Genomic DNA, 15889 nt, shown 5'->3' on the forward strand with positions numbered 1-15889 from the left:
GTTTAAATTATCTCCTAGGCAGAGCAGCTGCAAAAGGTCTATGTACTACTTAAGTCCCACTTATGCCTTCTGTTATGAATTTCACTGATAGTGAGACTAAGGACGAGATCCTCACCTCTCTCCAACCTCTTTACGTTGAGTAAATGGGCCTGAGCAACATAAATGTAGCTGAAAAGCCTCGTATCCAGGACAGCTGGGAGAGACTTCCCCCTGCCTCTAGACACTGCAGAAGATAGCCTAAAGTGGTCTGCCAAGGGATAGCTCCTTTCAGGACTGGGACCTTAGTCTTTGGGGCTAAAAGATGTTTGTCTTCTTCTCAGCCTTTTGGCTTAGATCACAGGTATACATCTTTTTTGTATTTGGGACCAAAGGGGTTGATAGACATTTTATAGATATAAAATAAAGCTTATCACTATTCATTATCTCTTTGTTCATTACAACTGAAATCAGAGTACAGTTCCAGTGTATGTTTCACTATTCACGCTCTTTGCATGCTGCAATTTGATTGGCTTGGGTAATGAAAATATACTAGGTAGTCTGACTTTTGTTTCTAGTCAGTTTTGCTTTCAGATTTTCACATGCTGTAGTGTTTGGGTTTCCAACACCGCAATGAAATCTAATCAAAACCTGTTTCCATTTATTTTTAAAAAATTGAAAAAATGTGTTTTGATTAGGTTTAGATGGTAAAATATTATAGGATTAATATTCTTATTGATTTTTTAAAAATATTTTTCCCTTTAAAAGATTCACAAGTTGTAAAATCAATGTCCATTAAAGAGACCCTATATTTTGGACCAAAGTTACCTGACGCTATCCCTTTAATATAGGGTACGTTCTCTGGCTGGAGACTTGCAAGACAGTGGAATTGCTACTGTAGGATCAGATCCAGCTCCTATTGAAATCAATGGGAGTCTTTCAATTTACTTCAGTGGGAGTTAGGTTAGGCCCCAATGGGTAATTTCGCTATGATCGTTGTCCTCTTTGCCCCCTAGTTCTGCTATGGATCCATTTATGGATCTTCAATTGAATTAAATGGTGATTTTATTACAACTTAAGGGGTGGATTGGGCCTTGTACCATCATCTATGTCAGTGGAAACTAAGGTACCTGTAATACATTGTTTAAACGCAAAAGCTGGTACTGTATTCTTTTGCAGAGATCTTGATCTCTGTGCTACTGGCAGGAAGTGGTGTTTGGCTGAGGGTCAGGACACATGGTGCAAACGAATGGTGGCAAAACAAGGCTCTATATCAGTATCAGTTTGTCCAATCCACCCTCCCAAAAAACAAACCCCAACCTCACCCCTTTCTTCTTCTTCTTTTTTTTTTTTTTGCAAAGAAAGGACCCAATGAAAGCTTCCTACATACCAGGGCATTTTGGTTTCTGATCAGTTAAATATGTTTTCTTACTCATTCAGTTGTATAAATCACAAGCACAGGAAGAGCAGAGAGAGGCTGATCTGATGCATTATCTGAAAAACAAGACATTAAAATACATGTACAGAAAAGCACAGCAACCTAATTGGATCAAATCTTGGGTAGGACTGACCTTATGATTTTCAGGGCCCTATGCTGATGGAGGAGATCTGGAGGCAAGATGTGTTCCCCCTCTGAGCCTATGGCTGACAGGGAAGACTAGTTGCTGAGTCTAGAGTGAGAGAATCCCCAAAGTGCAACCCCTCCAAGTATTTGCTTGTATTGCCTGTGCTTAAGATGGGTCCTGGCAAAAGGCACACTGGCATCTCTCTTTTTCTGTTTCAAAACCTCCAGGAGTGCTGATCCCTTATCTTGGGAACCATCTGGTTTCTTCTTATCGTGATCAAGAACTAGTCATTGAACAAAGTAGAACATGCAGCATTTCACACTGCTATCAGTTAAACACATAGGACTCAATCTGCGGCCACTGAAATGCTGATCACAATGAATGCTGCAGACACAGGAGAGAGATATTTAGCTTCAGAATTCTGCCTTGAGATTGCTGAGCTGCTTTGCTATGGAAGAGCGTATTCTCTGGTGACTTTTCTCCCTCCTCCTTCTGGAAATCAAAGGAGATGCAGAGCACCAACAACACTAGTGAGGTCCCCAGGAGCTGTGGATGCTCAGCAGCTCTGAGGATCAGGACCCAAATGTCTAGCTTAGAGACATCTCTTCTGTTGGGGTTAGGGGATCTAGTGTATAGGGCATTAGCCTGAAGACCTGGGTTCAATTCGTTGCTCTACCGCCGGTTTCCTGTATGGCAGTCTCTCTGTGCCTCAGTTCCCAGCTGTTAAATGGGGATAATAGTACTTCCCTACCGCACAGGCATGTTGTGAGGATAAATATATTTAAAAGATTTTGAGGGGCTCGGATGTTTTGGTGATGGGAGCCATATAAGTACCTCAGATAGATCTCCAAATAGTCTTCCTTATTCGGGAGTCCAAATCTCCCTCTTTCACTGTGTGGTGTCTTTTAACAAAGCCACATGCCTTCTGCACCTCTACCACCTCCTGCTAGGCCTTTGCATGGACCAACTAACTGAAGGGTTCTTTGAGATGCAGGGAAGTTTGAATTCCACACCACTGCTCTTGGTTTTCTGCAGTCAGGCAGATTACAGGATTTTCCAGTCAGTCAGAGAACCAAAGTGCTGAGTGGGCTCATGGAAGCAGCCTCTGCTTAATATTCCTCCTCTTGGACTTTCCACAGATCAGAGAGAGATGAATCCATTAACCTTTGATGAGACTGTCATAATTTTTCTTATTGTGCTTGCTAGTTACCAAAGCAATTTAAAAAAAAAATTTAAATGAGGACTTCCTCCCTCACAGCCCATCTGCTGTGAAATCATAATGCACACAATTTGTGACTTTAAAATCATTTCCATGGCAGCATACTGTGATGTGATCAACCGAGAATTATGACCTCACTGAAGGATCAGGCAGGCAAGGCTGTGTCCGGATAAAGGATAAAATAACAATCTCTACAATAACAGTAACAGGAACTCAGCTACAGACAGGGGGAAATCCAATTCTGTGAAGAAGGACTAAAGCCTTATGCTGAACCTCTGCACAGGCGTGAATTTCACCCACAGCACATACATTTCTCTTTTGCTTTAATGGAAAAGTCCTCACCACTTGGATTTTTACATTATTTGTAGTACAAATTATTTTTCAAAATTCTTTGCATTTTGGGGGGGACTTTTGTTCCTGTTTGTCAGCCCTGGAAACCAAAAATCCTCTTTTTATCCTCAGAAACAGATACTGTGTGGGCCGTGGCAACGCACATGTTCCCCATGCTACTCTATCATTGTGTTTCCACCCTTGCCAGAGAGACCACCACTAGGGGGCGAGTGCCCCAGTTTTCAGCCCATTCAATCTTCAACCGCTCAGCTCAAACTGCCGGTGTGGGTGACAATTGTGGTGATGTTTTGTGGACAACTGGACTGAAATGACCAAATTAATTTCACATGGGCTATCTAACTGCCATCACATCAAATGCTATCCATTGTCTGTCACTAAAGACTTAAATCAATAGGAGCCTTTTCACTGATTTCAATGGACTTTGAATCAGACTATAAATTACAAACCAGGCTCCGACACTGCAAATACATACTCACATGAGTAACTGTAATTCACTGAGACTACTTGCATACAGAAAGATACTTACATAGTGTGTACTTGCAGGATCAATTCCCTAGGCAGGATTTGAATGAGGCATAATGTGCCATTAATTTTTAGTCAGAATTGATTAATGGGAAGCCTGTGATGGGGATTCTGATTAAAAAATAATAGTAACAAAAAAATCAATGGCGCAGTATGCCCCATGTTTGGTAATTTAAAGGGAAAAAGCTAACAGATGAGACAAAGTTTAAATATTGGCTGCTGCACTTCTATACAGTGCCATAGGTGTGTCTGGTGCTTTTCACTGGGAATTAATTAATGTGGTCCCTCTCTCAATGAGCTTTCATCTAAACTGAGAATGACAAAACAGGATACTGGCAAGATGGAGAAAAGAATACAGAAAGTTATGCAATTTCTTGGTTGGCACAATATACATCAGATTCTAATTTAACATTTATATTGTGGTGGTGTCCAGAGGACCCAGCTGGGATTTTGGCCTCATTCTGTTACATGCTGAACCAGTAATACCAGCCTCAAAAAATCAAAAATCATGAGTCAGAACATACCCATCATGAAATTAAAAACAAACAAACATCAAATCATGTTTTTAGTCTGTTTTTTACTTTTTAAATTCTCCCTACTCCTTTGCCAATGTGGGTATGATAATTTCAGGTTAAAATATCAACTTTTAATGGACACAGAAATTAATGTGTCTCCCTTCTGCTCATATGGAGACTCAATTTACCCGCTCCTTGCCCTAAAATAGGAGAACAGCCATCCATGTCCTATTACTGTCTTGACTCCCTCCCCTCCTAGTTTATTTCCTTTAATAAGAGAAGAGCTGGATGATAAACAGTTTGAGAACCACTGGCCTAATTAATGCATCATGGATTCACACTTGCATATAGAATTGACATTACTTTTTGGCATTGATGAGTTACAGCTATACATATTACAGAACTTTAAACTTATATCAATAGTTCATATCAACAATAATGTCACTATAAAAACAATAAGGGATTAGTTTAGCCTTTTGCAAGAAACAACACTTCACTCACTCTCTTCTCCCCCCTTTCCAACTGGGCAGTACTCTTTCTCCTTACCCATGAGTTGTCTCCCTCTGCTCCCCTTCCCTTCTGCCCCCCACAACCTTCAGCATCCCATTCTTCTGCAACCCTTAATATGCCTCCTGCTTCCCCCAATGCCTGGCTTCCCCTGCTCTCCCCATCCATCTTTCACAGTAACTCTGCTGTTCCTAACAGTCCCTGTGTTCAGTCCAGCCCTTTGAATGACTGTCAGCCATGTTGCCCATGGGTGTGGCTTCAATCTAATTGAAATTAGTGGGAAGTGGCAGCCTCACTTCCACATGTAATGATACTGGAGGGAAATGGCGGCCATCTTGATGGTGTCATCCCCTTGATTGTAAATGGAGATGGTGGCCATTTTAATGAAGGGAAAAGTCATAATTTGATGACTTTCATTGTGTTTTGATGAGATAAGTAAAAAAACCCACACCCAAATCACTAGAGTTGTGAGAAAATGGTGAGAGTTGGCAATAGGGTGCACACACACAGGACAACACCGATCTTTGCCCCAAAATGTTCCTCTTTATTTTAAAAAAAACAATGAGGAGTCTGGTGGCACCTTAAAGACTAACAGATTCATTTGGGCATAAGCTTTCGTTGGTAAAATACCCACTTCTTCAGATGCATGGAGTGAAAATTACAGATACAGGCATAAATATATATTGGCACATGAAGAGAAGGGAGTTACCTTACAAGTGGAGAACCAGTGTAGAAGGCCAATTCAGTCAGGGTGGATGTGGTCCACTCCCAATAATTGATGAGGCGGTGTCAATACCAAGAGAATACCAGTGTGTCAATACCTCTTTATTTTATAGCTGCTGTAGGGGGTTAAAATTAGGATTGCCATCTCCAAGGTACAAAAAACAGGACATCTGGGATGATTCTGAGCCCTCAGAACTGGACAACTGGCAGTGTGTACTGAGCACCCTTACAGATTTTCCAGGACAGCTACGTCAAAAAAGAGACAATCCTGGGAAAACCTGGACAGGTGGCCACCCTAGTTAAAATCTCAAGCACTCCGTCTCCCTCCCACTGCCACTCGCTATATATAATCTGTATAGCCCATGATTACTAGAAATAATACCTAGCACTTACATAGACCTTTAATCTTCGAGGCACTTTACAAAGATTAGCAAATTAACCCATAAAATGAAAAAGCTGTGAAACTGTTGTTGAACTGCATTCTTTTAACGGAAGCCATTTTTGGAGAGACAACCTCGAGTTTTAAGACTCAAACAACAAAAATTACAAAAACAATGGAATCATTTTCTCTCTCCAAAATTGGCATTAAAAATGTTCCTGGGCTCAGCCTTTTTATGCCAAGTTTCAGCCTCAAGGAAATTTTTACTGCTTAGTTATGTTCCGACCCCCTGAAAATAAAGCTCAGCTCCTGAACTATTGAAGTGCAAATGGCCCAATTGAAATCAAGAAAAAATGAAGAGAGATAGATCAAATGTTATATTAAACACTTATGTCAATGCAGTTTAACAGCAGGAAGATATAAGCATGTTTATCCTGGGCAGCTTTAATGTTACCAATATACTCTCTTTTCAATAAGAGGATGTAATTAGTTTACTGATCCCTGGTTGGTGTATACTAAACAAAAAAAATATAATAATCAGTGCTTTTATAGTGCCTTCCATGCAAGGATCTCAAAGTGTTTCCCAACATTAAAAGAATAAGCCTCTCACCTAGAGCTCGGTGAATAACTGATTTTTCAGTTTGGTGGCTGAACCAAACCAAACCAAATCAAACAAACAAAGAAAAACCAACAGAGGAAAGAAAATAATTTCAGCTCAACCTGAAAAAGAAATTTAGTTTTTCTCACCAATATGGAAAACTGAAAAAGTGTATTTTGGGTGAAACAAAATGATTTGTTCAATCAGAAATGAGTATTTGGCCTTTTTTTTTTTTTTGCAATTTGTTTTTGGGTATTTTTTATCGCTTTAATAATAAATCCAGCTAACTTTAAAAAAAAATAAAAATTTTGAAATGAAATGAAAAGGTTAAATATGTTCAACAAAATCTTTTGACTTTTTCAGGATTCCCCCCCGCCAAACACACACTTTGTTCTGCTAAAATTATTCACCAAATAGTTTTTGTCAACCTGAAACTGTTTTTTTTGGTGAATAAACTATTTATCCAAAAAACTTTGCCTCACTTTATTCACAACATCCCGGTGTAGCAGACAAATATGGTTATCCCACGTTACAGATAGGGAACTGAAGCAGAGAGATTATGGCTCTGATCCTGCAATGACATTGCATTGGTGAACTTCTGTCCCTTACTGGTCTGTAGCTACCCTAATTTAATTGGAACACCATGCAGGGGTCTGTGCATGCAAATGCCATTGCAAGACTGGGGTCATTTGATTTTTCCAAGATCACAAATGAAAAATGTGATGGAGCTGGGTATTAATGCTAGATCTCCTAAGTCACTTTGTAGTGCCTTAGCCACAAACCCATCCTTCATCTCAGGGAGCTGCCATTGATCTCAGTGGGACTACTCACTGTTCTAAGCACTACACTGTGTTTGTAGGATCAGGGCCTAAAGTTGAAGTGGAATTCCTTCCTGTTTTCTCTATTTTAGATGTGATAAGAGAAACCTCCCTTCATCCTCAGAAAAGAGCTTCTATATGAAGTTCCCTCTTTTTTTTTAATAGGAGAAATATTCTGGTGCTCATTAAAATAAGTTGGAATCTTTATTCCTCAGTGAATCAACTATAGTACATGTTCAGTGAGAACTGAATCTTGTATGTCTGGAGTTACAAGTGTAACCCTTCTGCCAGGCCAAGTTGATAGCAGCAAGGGCTGGGTTCAGTACACAGGTGGTTCCCTCTCATCAAAGCAAATGCAAAACTGGCTCGAGCCCCCACCCAGTGACCTGGGAAAATCTTACATACCCCCTGGGCACCTCAAAGAGGCAATACTTCCCCTCTCGCCATCACAGAGTCTCGGTGTAGCAGAGAATCTTTAATAACATGAGGTAAACGACATCAGCACTAAATTGGGGAAACACCACAACTAGTGTTCATTAACCAAACCATGAGCAAAGACCCCCCCCAGCAAATTGGGCCACATCCTTTCCCTCGGGTTCTTGAGTTCCAGAACCCAAATGTCTCTTGAGTCCAGCAATCCACAAATCACCCAAAGTCCAAAAAGTCCAGCCCCAGAGTTCAAAAGTTCATCTGCAGAGTGTTACTCCCTAGTCTGGCTAAAAATGTGCCTCTGTGTGTGTGTGTGGGGGGGGGGGGGCAGCGGAAAGAGATAAGGGGCACCTTACATGACCTGAAGCTGACTGCCCCACAGGGCTCCACTCAGCGTCTCACGAACACTCCACCAGCCTAGCCACAAACAGCACCACTGCACTCTAGATCTTCTGTCTCCCCACTACTTGACACACTGCTCAGTGATTTCAGCTCATAGTAGTGGGAGCCTTAGTGCTGGTATACTATAAGGCCAAAGTGAATTCAGCACAGTATCTGTAGCAGGACTCTTAATAGACCCAAAATTAGCTCTGACATTCCACAGTGGAGAGAGACAGAGGTGCAACTGGTGTTTCAGGCCCTCACAAAGGGGCCCACACCACCAGGTACTAATACCTGTCTCAAGCCTCTCTCTCCAGTCACAGAGTTTTGGAACCCATGTCCCTTGCCTAGCGAGTGCTATTTAGTTGATGGTGAGTCCCTCCATCATAACAAAAGGCCAAGTACAGTTCCAAGCATAGTTCCCATAATCAGGGTAATAACAATTTATTCTTCCTGCCCCAATAACAGAGACACTGGGGATCCCAGAACAGCCAAAGTGACTATTTGGGCAGCTATGGCCTCATTCTAGGTGGGGTGGGTGTGCCTATGCAAATGAGATTGGCCCCTGAAGTTCTTTTCCACAACTTGCCACACCTCACCACCAGATGTCAGGGTAAGCTCATCCTGACTCTGCTTACATCCTCCCCCCAGCCGAGAATTTGTCGTCCCGACAAATCACACTCCCTTTATACCAACTCATTGGTTTCCGCCAAAGGGCCTCAGGAAGCCCACTTTAGCTTCCACAATCCTGTGTGCTAAATGTATTGGCTCCTCACTAGTCACCCCAGGTGCATCATAAGTTAACCGTTTTACTGGTCTTATCACCGTGTCTCGTCTATTGAGAATCTCTGTTGCCGAGGTAGGGGGAACATTCTCTTGACTGACGGATGGAGAGGCTTCCTTTGAGGGACCCTTGGCAACTGGCGTAGGCCCCTACACTCCTAGTTCTAACGCTGGAAGGTCCAAGGTGCCCAAGACATCCTCTACCTCTGTGTCTCCACTGTCCAATAACCTGTGCGTGTCATCACACGGGGGTCTCATCAGCGGCACAGGGGTGTCAGAAATGGGCCTAAATAATTCCGCCATGGGGTTTAGGGCGGAAGAGGGAGAACTCTCATTTGGTTCAGCTGATCGAGACTGAAATCTTGTCTCCATCCCAGGATACACCACGGTTGTGTCTTCCTCCTCAGACTCACTCTCAGATGTGCAGAATAGGGGTAAGTTAGCTGCAGGGGGCCCGCTGTCTGTGTTGGATGGCGGCTTTGGTCTAGCACTTCTGTTCTGCCCAGCTGCCCTGTCGTGGCCCATCTCATAAGGGGTGCTTATCAATTCCCTCACAGGGAGCAAAAGGTTTCTATGCACTGTCTTTATTTGCCCTGGATTGTGTTCAGGTTTGATCTTGTAGACCAGCAGATCTCCCAGCTTTTCCATCACCAGGTAAGGTATTGCCTTCCATCTGTCAGCTATCTTGTGTTTGCCAACAATACCCAAATTTCGCAGCAGGACTCTATCCCCCGGCTGGAGCTCCTGCAAATGCACTCTAGCATCATATCGATGTTTGTTGCGGTCTGCGTTCTTCCGAGCTGCAGAGGTAGCTAAATGATAAGCATCCTGCAGTTTTTCTCTTAGTCGGGATACATATTGCTGATGAGTTTCATAGCTATCTCCATCCTCTGATACACCAAAGCACAAGTCTATGGGTAATCTTGGTTCTCGCCCAAACATCAAGAGATATGGGGTGACTCCGGTAGCATCGTTCCTTGTGGCATTGTAGGCATGCACCAGAAATGCGACTGCCGGCTCCAGGTTGCCTTCTGCTCTGGTCTCAAAGTTCCCAACATATCTAATAGGGTTCGGTTGAACCTCTCTGGCTGAGGATCACCTTGGGGGTGATAAGGCATTGTCCTAGACTTTTTAATTCCTGCTATCTTCAGCACCTCCTTCAGAAGGTGACTCTCAAAATCCCGCCCCTGATCAGAGTGTATCCGAGCCGGGAATCCATAGACTGAGAAATATTTGTCCCACAATACTCAAGCGACGGTGGTGGCCCTCTGATCACGTGTGGGATATGCCTATGTTAGAAATGAAGTGTTGGGGAAGTGTGAAAGGTGATTCCAGTTATAGAAAAGCTGAGAGAATCCAGGTTTAGGTGGTTTGGGAATGTGAAAAGAAGATTGGAAGAATATATAGGAATTTAGAAGGGGAGGGTAAGAGAAGGGTTGGAAGACACAAATCTAGATGGATGGATGTTATACAGAAGGATTTGAATAGCTGTGGAGTTTCTGAGGAACTGCGTCACGACAGACTGGAATGGAGAAGGACTCAAAGAACTGACCCCATATAGATGGGACTAAGGGTAGAAGTAGACGATGATGAGACCCAACCTGAATCCACAGCGCATATATCTTCCCTACAGGCTGCAATAACTCCATGATTTTATTCTGGTGGGAAAGCTTTGTTAGTAATATCCCTTTTGCTAGTATTAGTTGTAAAAATCAAGTTCTCTCATAGTTGATGTATCACTAAAACTGAGGAGGAATATTTGTCACATCCTGATAAACCCCGGAAAAAATGCAGCTTTTTCAGAACAAAATGTTTTGTCACAGGAGTCACCTTAAATGTCAACCTATTCAGTGACAAATTTATGGTGACATTTTCCCACACAGTTAAGCTTGGCTCAAGTGCTACTTGCAAAATGCTGATTTTCCTGAACTCCCAGAGTGTTTGGGGAAAAACATGATACAGTTTGTATAATTTGATGCACAAAAACATGTATTTGTTGCCACGACTGCTGGGTGAATTTACATAACTAAGACACAAATTAAATTTAACATCATGCCGCCAACATTTGTGTAGCATCTAATGTTAAGCAAATAGAGTGAGAGATAGGCCTGGTCTACACTACAAAGTTAGGTTGAGGTAAGCCACCATGCATCAAACTAGTTGTGCACGTCTCTACAGTTAAATTTGTCTCCCACCAATGTAAGTGTCCTTTTATACTGACCTCGTCGAGTGGCATTGAGCCATGGTCGATGTACTGAGGTTGACAGAGCACGAGTGTAGACACTGTGTTACCTATGTCGAGACGAACAGTCCTCCAGCAGGTGTCCCACAATGCCTGCCACTGGCCTCTCTGGTCACAACTGTGAACTCTGCTGCCCAAGGGTCGCATAGACCGGCAGGCCTCCCCTCCCTTTTAAAGTCCCATGAATTTTTGAAATGCCTTTTCCTGATTGCCCAGTTTGGTGAGCACACCTAGCCTCTCTCTCTCGTGTGCAACTGCCTAGATGACCATGTTGGGGGCATGCAGGAGAAGGGGTATGACACAGACCAGCAGCAGTGCTGTGTGAAAGCCAAGGAGCTGCGGCAGGTATATCAGAAGGCCAGGAAGGCCAACAGTCGACCTGGTGCCGAGCCACAAACCTACCACTTTTATAAAGAGTTGTATGCTATACTTAGCGGAGACCCACCACCATCCATTAGACCACTGTTGATACCTCCGAGGAGCCCAAGCCAGATACTCCTGGCATGAACAGTGAGTACAAGGTGGAGGAGGATGGAGGACATACGATCAGGGGGTCCAACTATGCAGCAAGCCAGGGCCTGTTTGAAACCCCACCACACTCCAATCCATCCCAGCAGTTGAGCACAGATAAGCCCAATGCAGGGGAAGGATCCTCTGATAAGTGTGTAAATTTATTTCCCATTACAGTGATGGCACCCCCAACTTAACAGCACACAGTGATGGACTTTTCATTAATTTACTTGCACTAGAAATAGTAGTGGTACAACAAAGCAAGGTTTGTTATCTGCTTTCCTTTGCCCTGTATAGTTAGGTAAGGGAGGGCATTTGGAGCAGTTTGTCTATGTACAGAGGGATGTCCCTGGAATCCCCTTGAGAGATTTTGAAGAAACTTCCATGGAGGTACTCTACAGTCCTCTGCCGAAGGTTTCTAGGGATGGCTGCCTTATTTCTTCCACCGCTGTAGGACATTTCCTATGCCAGTCAGCAATAACTTTGGCAGGCATGATTTCAGTACACAGGTTAGCAGCATACAGGCCCATGAGGCTTCTAGACGCCGGCAGCAGCTGTGCTCTCTCTGCTTTTGTTACCCTTAGGAGTGAGATATCAGCTAAAATCCCCACCGCCTGTGGAAAACGGTGCCAGCATCCAGTGCCACTGCCCTATCCTCATAGTTTCATGCAACGAAGCAATTCCCTCCTCATGTCCCTCACCTTTGGTGGCCCATACCCACCATGGCTGGTGCTGTGAGTGGCGACAAGCACAAGCATTCCAAAGCAGAAGTGTCAATAAGCATATCTTGTTTAAAACTTTAGTGGAGCAAGGGAAGGGAGTTCTGAATCCTAAGTTATGCTTTCCTTTGTGACTATAAGGACGATGGTCCCTCTGCAGCCTTCAGCGTCTCCCCCTCCACGCCTACGGAACACCTGAGCCACCTTAGGAAGAGAAATAAGAGGACTCAGGATGACAGGTTCTGTGAGAACCTGCAAGCCAGTGCTGCATCACACCATGCATAGGCGATATGGGGGGGGAGGGGGAGCACAAAGGGTCACATCCCCCCCGCCAGATTTCTGCCACACTGAAGTAGAGAGTGCGGCAGCAGAGATGTACCTGGGAAAGGCACCAGCAGCTAGAAATCCTGCTGATCCCCGCTAGGTGGCACCTAGAGCAAGGAAGCGAGATTGGGCTATCAGTCCATCTCCCTGCCAGGGGGGCACGGGGAAGGAGTTTTGTCCTTTCTTGGCTGGCAGCTGCTCAGGTACATGCCTGGACTAGCCTGCCTGAGTGTCGTTGCTTGGGATGAGCAAAGGGAGCTTGGGGGGTCGGGGCAATGGGGGGGGAAAGAAGGGGGCTCCGGGGAAAGCAGCCGGACCTATGGGTAGAGCCCTGTGTGGATACAAATCTATGCGGATATCTGCGGATATAAATCAGTATCCGTGGAACCACAGGGTTCTCCTGGGAACTGCAGCAGCGAAAGGAGCATAACTGGGGGCCGCCGCTCCCAGGAGCCAGCACCCTGAGCCGGCAGCTCCTCCCACGCGGCTGTACCGACCCCAGACAGGAGATGCAGACAGCTGCGTGGAAGGGACGGGGGCAGGGCTGGGGGCGATACAGCTGCGTGGAAGGAGCTGCTGGCGTGGGGTGCTGGCTTCTGGGAGCGGTGGCCCGATGTTCTGCTCCTTTTGCCATTGTGGTTCCCGGGAGAGCCCTGCGGTCCTGCAGATACTGATTTATATCCACGGATATCCGCATTCGCAGATATAAATTTGTATCCACACAGGGCTCTACCCATGGGGGATGGGGAGATTATGTGGGGGGCCCAGGGGAGGCAGCAGGGACCAGGGGTGTTAGGTGGGGGTCTGGCGGAGGCAATAGGGGCCAGGAGCCATGGGCATGGGTGGGGGGGTGGGGGAGGCAGCAGGACCAATGGGAAATGGGGGAATTATGTGTGGGGCTGAGGGAGGGGGGCTGGGGGAGGCAGCAGGACCCATAGGGATGGGGGGATTGTGTGGGGGGCTGGGGGAGGCAGCAGGGGCCAGGGGTGAGCATCTGGGGGAGGCAGCAAGGGACAGCAGCCATGGGGATGGGTGGGGGCCTGGTGGGAGACAGTGGGGCAAACAGCGATGAGCTGTGTGTGTCTGGAGGAGGCAGCAGGAGCCATGGGGTGGATGGGTGGGCATCTGGTGGAGGCAATGGGGCCAGGGGCGATGGGAGGGGGCATCTGGGGTGGCAGTAGGAGCCATGGGCTGGATGGGTGCGGGGCTGGCCATGAGCACATGGCCTGAAGGGTGAACCCTGCAGACAGCCTGGGGAAGGAAGGAGTGGAGAGGAGAAAGGCCCAGGAGTCCCAGCAAGAAAAGGAGAAGGAGATGCATGAGGACACAATGGGGCTTCTCCAGCAGCAAACACAGATGCTGCAGGCTCTGGTGACTACAGGTTCAACAATCTCAGGCTCACCCCCCTCAGCAGTCCATCAAGAACTCCCTTGCAGTATCTCCCTAGACCCTGCCTTAAATATTCCATGTGGCACAAGGGGCTGTTTCACTCCACCTGGCAGAGCCGTCCCTAGAGTACGGCCATTCGGGGCGACCGCCCTGGCCTCTGTGCTTTGGGGGGCCCCGTGCTTTGTGAGGAGGCAGGGAGGAGCCCCCCGACCAACCTCCCCCTCCCCCCAATGCCTCCTGCCCATCGGCAGGCTCCGCCAATCAGTGCCTCCCCCTCCCTTCCTCCCTCCCAGTGCCTACCGCCAATCAGCTGCTTTGTGGCATCTGGAAGCGCTGGGCGGGAGGGGAGAGGAGCGAGGGCGCAGCATGCTCGGGGGAGGGGGCAGAACTGGATGGGAAAGGGGCGGGGTGGGGCCTTGGGGAAAGGGGTGGAGTGGGGGCAGGGGTCTGGGAGCACCCCCTGCAGATAGAAACTTGGGACCTATGTCCTGGGCCCCGCACCCCCCTAGGGACGGCCCTGCCACCTGGGGAGACATTACAGACAACCCCAGCTTCACATATACCAACTGTGCCTTTCACAGGTCAGTGTATGTGTAGCTAAAAGGGACATGAATGTTCTTTCCCCTTCATAAGTTCTGTTCTATTAATGTATTAAGTTTTTAATGCATTTGCTTTACAATTGCATGGATTTTTCTTTTCATTGATTTTGTTACAGAATAAAATTATATTATTTGGAACATAATTCATCTTTATTAGTTCACAACATATACTGAAGAGTGCCTAGCAGTTCTGAAAGCAACCAATTCCTGGTTACAGTACAGTGCAACAACTCATAGGATCAGTGACAAATAGTGTAATAATCATAAATGTACAGCAAGCACCACAAAATTAATAAGTGCATTGACAGTGTTATATTTGTACACATACATCGAGCACCACACAATTCCTAACAGGCCCCAGAACAGCAGGGACAGGTAACACCCAGTACTACACACTGCATTACTGTGGCTCACTGCTAACGTGCTCTTTCACAGCCTCCCTGAGCTCCTCTAACAGCCCTTGTGTCTGGCTGTTTAAACTCAGCAGACAGCCACTCCATGTCCTCCCTCCACTATGGCAGCAAGTTTCCCCCCTTTGCTTCACAGATATTGTGCAGGACACAGACGGTAACTATAACCATTGGGATATTTTCTCACTGAGATCAAATCTTGTGAGCAGACAATGCCAACACCTCTTCAATCTACCGAAAGCACACTGAACTATTACTCTGCCCCTGCTGAGCTGGTAATCGAAACTTTTCTTGGTGCAGCTGAGGTGGCTGGTGTATGGCTTCATGAGCAAAGGGTAGACTGGGTCCCCCAGGATCACTACTGTCATTTCAACATCACCAGTGGTCACAGGGCTGGCCTTACCATGAGGCAAACTGAGGCGGCTGCCTCAGGTGCCAGACTGTGTGTGTGTCGGGGCGAGGGGCACTAGGATCCAGAGTGTAGAAAATTGTGTCTGCTGCTGGTGCGTATGTAGTCTCTCTGCTCTAGATGCACAGAGATGGTGGAGTGCTGTGCTGAAGGAAGGAGGGCACAAGAGACATAACAGGCAGGCAGGAAAAAAGGTGAGAGGGAATAACTGCAAGCAGCAGGAGCTGCAGGGAGAGAGATAAGGAGGAGCCTCTCTAGCACCCCCAGGAGCCTGGATTGATTAACGCCAGCATCTCAGGGAGCTTCCTGTTTCCTGCTGCTTCCCTGAACCCACTTGAGGAGAGCGAGCAGTCAACTGAAGTAGTAGGAGCCAGTTAGGCCCTTAAGACACTGGTATCTTCCCTCACTCAGGTGCTGCTACCAGCCTGCTTCTTTGTCCCCTTCAACTGAGTGTTGAGAGCCACTATAGCTGGCACAGAACACGAGTGAAAGAAGAAAACGCCCCTCTGGGGCAGCATTCA

The sequence above is a fragment of the Caretta caretta genome, chromosome 2 (genome assembly GCF_965140235.1).
Source record: "Caretta caretta isolate rCarCar2 chromosome 2, rCarCar1.hap1, whole genome shotgun sequence".
Lineage (NCBI taxonomy): Eukaryota > Metazoa > Chordata > Testudines > Cheloniidae > Caretta > Caretta caretta.